The sequence below is a fragment of the Stegodyphus dumicola genome, chromosome X1, assembly GCF_044657685.1.
Source record: "Stegodyphus dumicola isolate Sdum_Otavi_A_Nest chromosome X1, ASM4465768v1".
NCBI classification, from domain to species: domain Eukaryota; kingdom Metazoa; phylum Arthropoda; class Arachnida; order Araneae; family Eresidae; genus Stegodyphus; species Stegodyphus dumicola.
The window spans coordinates 64,564,042-64,577,139 of NC_140780.1; the positions used below are offsets into that span (position 1 = coordinate 64,564,042).

General features: G+C 30.2%; 1 protein-coding gene across 2 annotated transcripts in view; it reads right to left on the reverse strand.

The window, feature by feature from the left end:
- The window catches only part of LOC118190572 (carbohydrate sulfotransferase 1-like), a 250,812-nt gene extending 244,740 nt beyond the window's left edge, over positions 1-6,072 (reverse strand). The window contains exon 1 of one of the 2 annotated variants that reach the window (XM_085808640.1): positions 5,958-6,072. The gene's annotated coding sequence lies outside the window, so the exon portion shown is untranslated. The remainder of the gene's footprint in view (positions 1-5,957) is intronic. The other variant, XM_085808641.1, reaches the window with a different exon arrangement.
- Positions 6,073-13,098: the final 7,026 nt, after the last annotated feature.

Consider the following 13,098-nt stretch of genomic DNA (forward strand, 5'->3'; position numbering starts at 1 on the left):
AGGTCAAACTACCAATGTTTAGTGGCTTTATCCACTCAGTAATTGTTGGGTCAGTCTATAAAAGATTTTATCCCCTAATTCATTCTTTTGCAGAATATATCATCAGATTTGAAATTTTCATATTTATTTGTCTGAAAAGTAGTCATGATTAAATATCGAGTCAAATGGAAGATAGCTCTTAAACATTAACTGCAGGTTATTTATGTGTTTTATCACACTGAATAAATATAGGGTGAGTACAGCAACGAATGTATATTTATTCTACTTCTCGTTAAAATGCATCAAAAATTAATTTTAGAAGATTGTTTTATAAATAATGAGCTTCTAAGTAAACGTCCATTTCAAACGAAATTAAAAAATGATGTTCGCCTTATCGCTTCATGAATTGTTTTTGATGCAAACGGAGATTCCAGGCTTTGCAATACAATCTTACCACTTTGCTCCTCCACTACGAATGATTTATGTTTGATTATTGACTTCTATTTTACATTTTATCTCCAGTAGTACGCCAAAATATTTTCCATAACTTATGCACAAAGATTAGACTGCTATGCAAAGGATTGCATTTATTTTATGATTCATGTCCATGAGCTTTCCCTTTTATCTAATACAGTCTAAGAACTAAGAACAAGAAGCATTTTAAAAATAAATATGAAAGTATGTTGTTATTAAGTTTACTTTGTAAATCTGTTATACATAAATGGTGACATAATTAATAAAAAACGCAAATAAGGGCGGTTGTAGATGACGTCAATTAATATTTAAATACAAATGGATTTTTTAACCATATAATTTTTTATCAAAAATTTAAATATCATTCCGCCAGGAAGATAAGAAGATCCTTGGAGAAGAAGTGAGTTAAACTTTTTATCAGAAAATACGCAGTGCTTAGAGTGGTCACTGTTGTAAGTTCCCAATTTATTATCTTATTGTTCTCTTAAGCATCTTATGTAGTGTTGTTTTTTAAAGAGGCTTTAAAATAATTCGGAGTAAAACAGTCGTAGTAACGATACTACAGAAATATGGTGAGGTTGACCTCTAAATACTAGAGCGCACATATCGTTTCTGGAATAGTTACGTACATCTCATATAAATAAATTCAAGTTATTTATTCGCTCAAACTACCCGTAAGGTCAAACATCATTATACTAAGAGACGGGTACATCCAAGTTGGATTATCCTCTTTAGTTGGAGGGAGAAGGGGAGATGAGAGGGAAAGGATTATATACTAATTACCAAGAAAGATAAAGCAACTTCTCTTTATGTGCATTTATCACTTTTCCCCAATATAACCTTCCGAACTAAATCTCCTTTTAAAGTGGGCTAGAGATTTATGCCTTATTCGTGTATCTAAAGCTCCTTTCTATCAGAACAGCTCTTCAGATCTTAGACGAATTTGTTATGTCAGCTTTTATTTTTTTAAGATAGAAGCTAATAATTATGCTAAGAACCCTGTTTATAGTTAAAAGTAGTATAATAAGAAGGCATCTAGAGTATTTCATTACTAATTCCTTACTTGATACATTCGAATATCAATTGTGTTTTCTCTAAGAAAGTATTTGTATTGAGATGTTAGGAAATTTCTACTTGTTTGACAAAACTCATCAAATTATCAATGGAATTGTATGTTTTAAAGAATCAAAGTCAACATTTCCTTGTTTCTAGGTATTTAATAATTTGGATTTTAACTCGTTTAAAAATAAAGATTCAAGCTGAAGTGCAGTGGACAACCATTGGTATAACCATTGGCAATGTGGCTATTGTCCAACCGTTTTACATATTGTTAATTGTTTAAAAACACAATTAAGCATTTAAGATCATGCATTTTTAATTTTCAGAAATTTAGATGCATGCATTTTTATTACAAGATCATTTTTATAAGCATTACCGTTTTATAAAATAATGTTTTCGTTCAACACAAATGAAAACAATTTTCAAAATAAACAATTGCCTACTTATAGTGAGTATTTGCTTGATTATTAAAATAAATAAAGTACAATAAAATTTGATTTTAAAATCATCAGTGTAATTATAATGAATGTCAAGATTTACTATTATCTACCATATATTGTACGTATATTGTACGTATTTAACATTACGTACAATCTACCATATATTGTACTTACGATCTACCATATATTGTACGTATTTAACATTAATAGCTTTAAAAATATTTTTTGACTTGTTCTTTAAGAAGCTTAAGAAAAGACCTATTTGCGCGACATACGTGACATACTACTGAAGTGACAGAAATCAACTTAAATATAAATATTCATTTAAAAATATTTTGCTGTAAATCTTGTTTATAACCCTGAATATTATTTGAAGTCATGAGAAAGTACTTTCAAGAAGGTAGAGATAAGTTCACCTTCATTTTATTTCAATAAACTGCTATATAATGAAAGATGATGTTATCAGTAGTACTATAATTCATATGAATGAAATATTTTGTCGAATACAATGTTTAACATGCTAATAATGCTAAACAGTTTATTTTATTAGCTATTTATTTATTGTCGAATTTACAGGAATATTAAGTGTCTTGATTTCAGTATTATCGGCAGGAAAATGGGAAAGCTAACTTGTAGATAAAATTAAATAAAAAGTTATTTCAAAGCTGGATATATATTATTTTAGAAAATTTCGCTGAATTATTTCTATCGTGATGTAAATGCCACTTGTAAAAGAAAGGGTATTCAAAAACGGCATTTGCAAAATAATCGAAACTGCCTTAGTAAATGTAATAAAATACCAACATACGATTTTAAGGATGCTGCAACAAAATTTGTCCTACAATACCATCCTATTGAAGACATTAAGCTAACTGATAAAGGTGTTGTGGGATTGTTCTTCATGAACAACGTTATAGATACTATTAAGGTGATAATCGATTGTCTCCATCTCCTAAATGTAAACATTTGTCAATGAAATAATCCCAATATGTAAATAAATGTGATAAATGCATGCAATATTTAATAAAGTAGCAAAATTCGCAGTAGCATTGCCATTAATTCGAACCTAAAGGCACCAGACTGGTTTCGGAAAAAATACAACCTTTCGCTTCAAAGCGATGTAGTGTACAACTGAATCAAATACTCTAGTGAAATAATCCATGGGCAACACAACTCAGTTCATGAAGTACCAGGTTTTGAGAAGTTCAATTAATGAAGTTCCGGGTCAGTTAATGAAGTACCAAGTTACAATGATGATTTGCATAATTTTTTATGTGTGTCTTAATCTTATCTTCTTATTGTTTATATTTTATCATTCATTATTTCATCCTTTATTTATGTTCTTTGATGCAACGAAATATTTTATTTCTCTTAAACACAGAAAATCTATCTCATGACATACAATCTATACACATTCTTTTTTATTATATCTACTTGAATATTTGTAATTTTTCCACGATGTAAAATAAAACATTTGCATATTACTAATACTTAAAGATTACTTAAATAATTGAAGAAATAATTGATAACAGAACACTTATTATTTTCTAAATCATAATAGAATAAATTAATTAACTTGAAGTTGTGACAAGCAGCAAAGAAAATAAAAATAACAGTACTTAGTATTTATTTTGTTTAAAAAAAAAAAACGAATTCGGTTAAATTCCACTTTTTCTTACAAAGTCTGAAAAAGTAAACATTAGTAATTCTTATGTCTGTTAAAATATATGGAAATTATGCTATACCTTGTCATCGACTTAGAGAAAGTACTGTTAACTAATTTTTTCATAACCCGAAGTCCTTACATACTCCATGTTACAAATAAAATTATTATAAATATTACATTCACTTATCATTCCGTAATATCTGAATGCACTTTGCCATTTAAGAATTTTTAATAAATACAACTTTTAAGCATTAAAAAAAACAATTACCTTAAGAATGCTAAAAATGTATTTTAAGAATCGTCTGAACTGCTTTCCGAAAGAGAAATTTCATTAACTTCGATAAAAGTAATTATATTGAGTAATTAAACTGAAATCTAAATGAAGCAGGTTAAAAAAAATCAACTAAAATTTTCATTGAATCTAGAATTGGCCAGTCTGGAAACTATTTTCATATTCTGGCTATATTTTCACATATTTTGATCATATTTTATTATATTTTCATATATTTTGAGTATAATTTGTACTCCGCCTAAAACCTCAAATGTATAACATCTATTTACCATTTAATGAACTACAGCTTCATCTTTCGTTAAGAAGATTTAAAACTGCGTCTGAAGAGTATTTACTCAGGAGATCTAGTTTTGAAGCCGGTAAAAGTGTAATGTAAGTGAAATGAGATTTTAAATATTAACAAATAAAATACTAATCAAAAATAGTTTAAATTGCCTTTTAAGTCTCATCAACCAATTTTTTTTTTAAATTGCTTTTGTTTTGTAGCATCTGTAGTTTTTTTTAATCTAATTTGCCAATAAAGTTAAATGTAACACATCATTATTAATTAACTTCGTTCAGTTTTGTAAGCCACATCGTACATTTAACAATCATTAAATTAATCTACTTCTACTTTGGATGAGAAATAGAACTTACTTAGACTTCTACTTAAATAGATCACAAAGAATATAATTATACTCAGCAGTTTACATTATATTTTGAAAGATATATACTGAATTTAAGATAACACGTCTAACTATCTAAACCAGGCGTTCCCAAACTTTTTTGCCATACACATCCCTTTCACCATTACTAAACCATCGTTCCCCCCCCCAACCTTTCCAAAACTCGTAAAATATATATACATTTATTTAAATTTAGATTATTTTTTTAATATTCTTTATAACTTGAACAAGAAAAAGTTTACAAAACGTTGATAAATACCAAATCTTCAACAAAAGTAGTTCTTTATACCCATAAACTATAATTAAATACTTAACATGTAAATGAAAGGCTGAGCTCGTTTCCCTCTGAAACTATGAAATTCCCCTTTGGTTAAGAACCCCTGATCTAACTATATTACAGGATCATAAATATGCTTTTCTTCAAAACAATCTAAATTATTTTTTTAAAACGCCTGCAACCGCCTGCACTAGTCATGTTTTAATCCAACTGAAAATTTATTTAATAGTCCGCTTTGAAAATCTTAGCTCAAAAATCATTAAGGTTGTTTCCTCATTTATGAGTAGCCAGTCGCGAAACAGATCTTTAAGGTCACTTTCTCCGTCTTCGGTCCAAATTTTCTCCAACCCACATATGCTATCCTCAAATGCCATTGAATACTGCTGTAGACGGAATGACGACGACCCAGTTTAACAAGCGTGAAATCAGATTTTCAGATAGTTTCGAACACGTGGTTTTTTTGACAGAGTTCAGAATGTGACAATGGCTTGAGAAAGCGAATATCAAAAACTAGTAATAAAGTTACTGGTTATGGTATCTGTTTAAAGGAACTTTGCGTTGTATGCTACTAATTTTCCGGGTAAGGGATTTTATTTCTTATAGTATTTTATACAGTTAAAAAAAATTTTTATGCTCAGAAAAACTTAGTTGTATTACAGTCATTTAAAACTTAAAGAAAAAGGAGTGTGCTTATTCATGAGAAAAAATTCATTTCATCAGTAAGACAGCTAATCTTAATTATCAAAATTAATATTTTATAGGCGTATGTATCTAATCAGAAAGAGAATGTACAGCTAATGCAAGAACTCACTCGAAAATGAATTTATCATGCTATGATAAACTAACTGGAATCGTTTGAGTGACTAATATTTTCAGTTTTAGTACAGACCATATAAATCAAAATTGTGTTACAATTGAGAACATTAGGAATATTGCTTTCCTTGCCTAAGTCATTTAAATGTTCATAAATCAGTACAATTTTATCATAAAAATTTATTTAATAACTATTGTACTATACTGTACATGAAGTACTATATAGTACTATAATTTCATTTGGCGAATAAAATTTCAAGCTATTAAAAAACTGAATTTAAATCTAACTCACCCGGCCATGATCTCTTCGCTCCTTGGCTCAGAGTCAAGTCTGGGTCTACAGCAGCGGCGCGAAACTCGCGATCTGCGGCAAGTCGCCTCCGCCGCCTTACTTCGAATAGCACCTGCTTACTTGCTACCTTTGCGGCGTGCGCCTGCATTTGGTTGCAATATTTGGCAGCATATCGCTCCTTTTTTCCCGAAGTGGTGGCCAACTCTTATCGATCATGCAGTTCTTCGTCGACTGGGACTCGGAGAGGATTTCTCGAGGAGTATTATCATTTTAAGATACTTTCAAAAATAGCTGTGATATGTAGTTTCTTTTCTGGAGAATACAATTTAAATTTTCTATCATCGTTCGTAACGTTTTCAGCGAAAATGTGAAAATGTTATTACGTAGTTTTAAGAATCATTTAGTTTTAAAGTGGGTTCTATTCTTTAGAGAGTTTATGAATGGAAAATGAAGTGAATTAACGTGAGGTGTATAGTTTTTCACATAACTAAGTGCACGTGCTCGTAATGATTCGCTTGCAAGTTGAAATAAATCAGTATGAGTAAGATTACATTTAAAAAATTATGTTTCTCTAGATCTAATTGCGAGGCTTGTTAGATAAATATTTAAGTTAGATAAATATTTATTTATGTCGAAATATTTCCTTAGGCTGAATGTAATCTTTACACAGAATTTATAAGTTGCACTTAATCAAGTTTTATCCAATGATTCTTAACAACTGAAGTTACTTTAGTTCATAAGTTGCGTTCTTTGCTTTCGTTCACAAAATCTGTACACACTTCATTTCTCATTCATGTATTAAGGCGCTATCTAATTGCGCTTTCGAAATTGTAGTTAATGCATTCCATGTTATAAACTCAAAATTGAGAAAATCAACGCAAAGCGTGCAAGAATTTCCAACACCACAGAAAGAAACATTCATCTGCTGAACTGCTTAATAAAGCTAAACACAAGACATTAATAACTGAAAATACAAAATAATTTTCAGACATACTTTGTTTCCATTGCTCACGTGAATTAAAAAAAAATAATAATTATTGCTCTTTCATTTAAAAATACTCCAGTTTTTCATTATATGAAAATAATACTTGTTTCGCTGTAAAACACTATTAAATTTCAAATAATATAGATAGGTATTATTTCAAGCTTATTTAAACAATTCTTATTCATGCAAACATAAGTGTTATATTTGCACAAAAATGTTTCGTCCTGTGTATTATATTTCTGGTATTTTCTTTTTCTTGAATTACATAGGCAAAATATTTTTATACGGCATTTAAGAATCTTTTTATGTAAGACGATCGAATAACTTAAATAATGATGCATCAAGTCTGAAGCTCCTTTTTCGGAAACTAGATCTAATGTTGAGTCTAAATTTGAGCTAAATTAAGATTTTACGTATAATTTATCATAAAAAATAAATATTGACGAAAATTCTCTTTTTGTCATTTTTTAACTCGTACAAGCTTTGTGTAGAGAACAATAGAATCATGGAATAAGTAATCATAAAACCGAAAAAGAACGAGAGTTGTATTCGAACATAATGATCGATTTCGTGCATAAAATAGTTCGTAAAGAAACAAACTGAAAAAGACGTAAATAATTTTCGCACTTTCTTTTTTTCTTTCATTTACAATCCCATTCACACTTTTATCATACTTCAAAAACTCAGATCATGTTTAAAATGAATTTACTTTCTTTGGAGTATCTGTTATATTATGATGTTATTAAAACTAAACCTAAAAATCGTATTGATTCATGACTTGTTTCTTTCTCTTAAGATGTAACAGAACATACGAGCTCCACGAAAGCTATCTCTTTTGAAACATATTATTCTCATGTATTTTGTCAGAATTTATTAGCATGACAAGTTCAGTGGAACGAAGTATGAAAGACACATTCAGTGCAGGAGTCAAGCACTTATGCCAGGAAAAAAAAAGTTTCAAACAGCGTGCATATATATAGATAGATAGATAGATAGATAGATATAGACTGAGAATCAAGAAATGAACTTTCTTTTTTTAATATTTCCTTTTTCAACTAAAATAAAAATACACGTCAGTTTTTCGAAGCGTTCTCTAACAAAGACATATTTCTGTTGGGTTAATGTTTCTGTGTAACTGTTTAAACTACCAGAATTCATTAACACGGTAGGACAAATGAAGTCAGCAGTTTTGCACACAAATCCGAAAGAAGCAAAATCATTACTAAAACTTAACAAGTTCAAAAAGTCACTCATTGGTATAAATAAATAAATGTTTCAAGTACATCTAATAAAATGAACGAGGTTTCATTTAGAACAAGAAAAAAAATTCTTTAAGCCCAAATTCTCGTTCTTATTAACTACATCAATCTCTTGAATGTTTTTGAAATCTTCGTTTGAATATTTCATTATTTAAAAAAAATGGACAAATGGGAAAGAGCACTTTTTTGTCTGACGATGAAAAAAAATTGTGAATTAAAATCTACATGTTGCACTTGAAAAATATTTTGAAATGTTTGAGTGCTTTTAAATTATGGGACAAATAAGGATAAATGGAGCAAATAATTCAGACAAAAAAGTGAAACAAGAAAGTCTTTTTAAAAAAATACGATCATCAAATATTCACTGAGAATTTCGTAAACGGTAGATGTCAGTTGATTATAAGTAGTATTTTTATTGAAATGAATTCGCAATACTTACCGTTAATTACTTCCCATTCAGAATTAACTGGGGAAGAAATAAGATAACCATTGAATTGTCTTTCAAACAAGAAGAAGAGACGATTAAGACAGGTTTTGTATTTATAAATTGAATATTTTACTAAAGAAATTAATTTACGTTTGTGTCATTTCTACAAATTCATGTAATCTTTATTATCTTAAGTTATCATTGAAACAAATCTTTTGTTTTAACGGTACTTTTTGTATCAAATATGCCTATATCTAGTTTTGCAGTTTTTATATATTTTTAGTTTATTGATATACAAGATTTGTCTTTAAATATGATCTTCAGCTCAAAGACAATAAGAATTTTAAAAAATATACCATTTATAGACAAGTAAACTGTAATTCACACATAACATTCTTATAGCTATCTTCAGATCTTCACATCAAAACTGATACTTGAGGCGATTTCAAGGTAGAAGACTCAAAGAGAAATTTATATTTTACTTGATGATCTGTTATTGTATTATTGGAGAGAAAAGATTATTAGTTTAAATGTCTTAGCAGATGTGCTTATACTTGGGAAATTATTCTTGAACTAATTACTAATTTCTTACCTACTGATTTTTATGCTGAAGCTATAACTCATAAACTTGAAAATGGTAGCAAATACAGTTGTCAGTCCATAATCAGCTCCTCTATTTATTTATGAGGGAATAACCCAACAACAATTTTAACCAGAACAGCACAACATTAAAAACTCTGGATGACCAAAAAAAGATTTATATTTTAAGTACAACTTCAGAGGCCCGATGGCTGCAGACAGACTAGAAGGAAATAAGCCGGAAATCACCGGCGTCATGCAAGAATTTGGTTTAGATCCATTTCATTAAAAATCTCTTCATCTCTGTTGGTTTTTAGACACAATAAATAGTCTTTCTTATTATAGGGAAACTATTTATGATCCCATAGGGAATATTTATCTTTTTTAATCCTTGCAAAAGTTCGTTTTTAGCATCTTGGACGCGTAATGTGTCTGCTGCGTTCATTGATATGTTACAGATCGCCTTCGAAGCGTATGAGTGCATTATAACATGCAAAGATTTATTTTCCATTGTGTAATTTATGTACATTTTAAGATTTTTCATAAAAAGGCTCACATAAATCACTACCTAACAACAATTTGTAGTCTAGTAATATTAAATTTCCCAAATGGTTATTTATTATAGTAGTGAAGCCCTCAAAGTGCGGTTATCTATCTAATTATACAAACACTTCGATGACACACGCTTTGCTAATATTGAAAGAAACATGCTTACTTATGTTATGAAGACAAAGGATGAATAAATCTTTAACATAACTGTGATAAGAATTTATGAATATGTTTCTCTTTTATTTGTACTCATTGCGTTCTACAATATTGTTCTACAGTAAATCCGGTGAAGTATCTCAATTTTTTATTCATGATTCTTCTGCTCAGGTATTCGCTTTGCACGTATAATTAAGTACATCTTCCTGGGGTTAGAAGGGGAAAATGAAAAATAAGCGATACAAAAGAAAGAGTAAATAAAGATACTGATGTCCATAGCAGTACTGATAATTAGTACGCTGCACGATTGTGATCGGCTTCAGTATTTTCGGATAGCATCAGCAGTCTTGAGAAATCCTATATCCTGTTTCTGAAAATTTCTCACTCACTTTTCCTAATTATTTTTTATTTTTTTAAATCATTAGCAACTGAAATTTATAACGTTTAACGTTTCCACTAGAAACTTTTGACCTTAGTGCATCATTAAAAATGTTGGGCATTAGATTCATGAGAATTACTCTGAGTAAAAATTGAGTAAAATAGCTATAATCCTACGGTGTTAGATAATAGATAACAATTTCTGCATTCAGTGAGGTGAAGGCACATTTTGAACGAAACATCCTGCACGTAGGTGACATTTTAAGATAAGTCAATGTAATTATCCATTTAATTTAATGCGTAGCAAACTTGTAATGCTTTTTTCACATTTTCTTAATTTCTATTGTACTTAGCTTGAGAGACATTTTTCTTGTGTGTCAAGCAGGTGTCAGCAAGCATATTAGGGTAGCAATGATCTTGGAAAGGTATGAGATGATCAGAAGTCAAAACGAAAATTTTGCGAAAATACTCAACCATGATAGCAAAAATGCTCAGCAAGCATTAAGTTGCGTTACTTCGAGATTCATAAAAAACTCCAGGTGGGAAATTTAGTTTTATATAAATGTGACATCTTAGGTTTCTTTCATTTGATTTCAAAAGGTGTTCATTACTTTTTTAAATTTTAATTTATATTTCACACAAAAAATAATTTCAGACATTTTTTAAAATATGTCATGCGGTTTTTTTCATCCATTCAGTTTCTGATAAATCATATGATTAAGAAATAGTTTCCTTATTTCCTGTCCCGTCACAATATATCTTTACTTTCATTCTCAAGTAATAAATTTTGTTTTTCAAGTTTCTAAATGCACCAATTGCCTTAATAAAATTTTTAATAAAATTTAATTTAATTTGTAGCAAAAAGGAGAATGTTGCTTTCAGATGGAAGTGCTCTGTTGATGACGATTAGTAATTCCCGGTATTATATTGACGCTTTTCCTTTTTTACTGATATAATGGTTCTTCTTGTACCTGCTGTCCTCTTCGCAAAAGGAAGAAGCAGCAGTATTTTTAGTAATCCATCTGAAGTCTTTATTAGAAAGATTCTTACAAGATACTTACTAGAATGCTTTCCAAAAGTTTGCTTAACACTAACAGCCTTTCTGACTTTTAATTATCAGATCATCATAAATGCAGCAGAAGCTTAAGGATAATGAGTTTTGCCTTAATCAAAGGGCTTTCTGCCTATGAGAAGGGATGCCTTAGGAGAAGCCTTTGTAAAGGAAACTGGCTCTTATGCACGTTACACATGGAAAACATCCTTTCCATGCAGTCAGCCTGTTCTCCGAAATTAGAACCCGAGTTGAACTCGAGTTCAACGATTTTGCCGCTCGGACGCTAATGAGCACAAATGCAGCAGAAAAAAAATAAGAGTATAAATACAGCTTTTAAGCAATTATGCATGCTTTTTAAAGCAAGTAACAATTCATTATATTCAATAAAATTCTAATGACATAAACATAACGCAACGGAGAGATGACAATGATAAAAAGCAGTAAACTTTCTTTATTCTCTCTTTCGTTTATAGCGGGATTCTAGCATGTGACTGCAGTTAATTGGAAATAAGAATTGAAGAATAAAAGCGAGAAATGCAGTCTGAAAAGAGCTTGTAAATAGAAACTGTCTTAAAAACATCTATGAAATATTACAAAATTAGTTCACAAACAGATACAGCTCAAATTTAGAAGCCAAACAACAAAATCAGCGCTGATTTGTTGTTTGGATTCTAAATTAATACTTGTTCTATGTTTTTTTGTATCTTAAGATACAGCCTAATTATAACTGACAATCGTACAATTAAAAGAAGTTATCCTCAGGGCTCATACCTAACTGCAGATTTTTGTAACCTTGCGTTTGATAAAATCATAAAGCACAAATGGCCCGCAACACTATAAATGCTTCGCTTTCGTGGACGATGAGGCTTTTATCGTTAATGATATCTCCAGAAACGAGTTACAAAGAAATGTAAACAACACACTAGAAAGCTTCAATTCTGTATGTAAACAGCAAATTTAACCACTTCTGAAGAAAATTCTCCTACCCAAATTTTCCACAAACCTTCACAAAAGGTAACAAGACTTCCAAGATTCTAAGCCGAAGAGCATAAAAAAATTATTAACTCCTTAAGATACCTGGTCATCATCATTGACAAAAAGCTTAACTTTATAGACCCATCTGGTTTATATTAAAAGCAAGAGCTCCAAAATCCCAACCAATCTAAAGTCAATGAACGGAATAGGAGGGAGAAGGACTAAACCAACCCAAAATCTTCTTCACCATACAGAAGCCGAGAAGGTTTTCCTATACGAGGCAACCATATTAGTAGAACCGATGACAAAAAGAAAGCAAAAAATACTTTAAGCAGTCTAATGGCCCTTTCTACTCAACTATACAGGAGGCTACAGAACAACATTGAAACAACCATCTTCCAAATCGCCAACAGAACGCGTATCCTATGGTGACACCTATCTAAAGTATTGTCATTAATGTGCATTTCTCTATTTCTCCGTACACAGCATCAAAAGAACACTTTTTGGATGTTTAACCCTGTAACATCTTCTGTATTTTCATGAAAATAAGGGGCCTTTATTCTTAATCTCCGAACAGTGTGACAACTATATTTTACTCAGCATAGACCTCCCACCCCCATTTAATGTTTTGTTACACTGAAGTTTGATATCCGTCCTTAGCAGTTCTCCAGACATGTATTTACGTACCCATACGAAGTATTTAGTACATGCAAATGACATCAACAAGTCATTCAAAAACTGTGGGCGAAAGCAAAAATCTGAATGAATATTTGAAATAT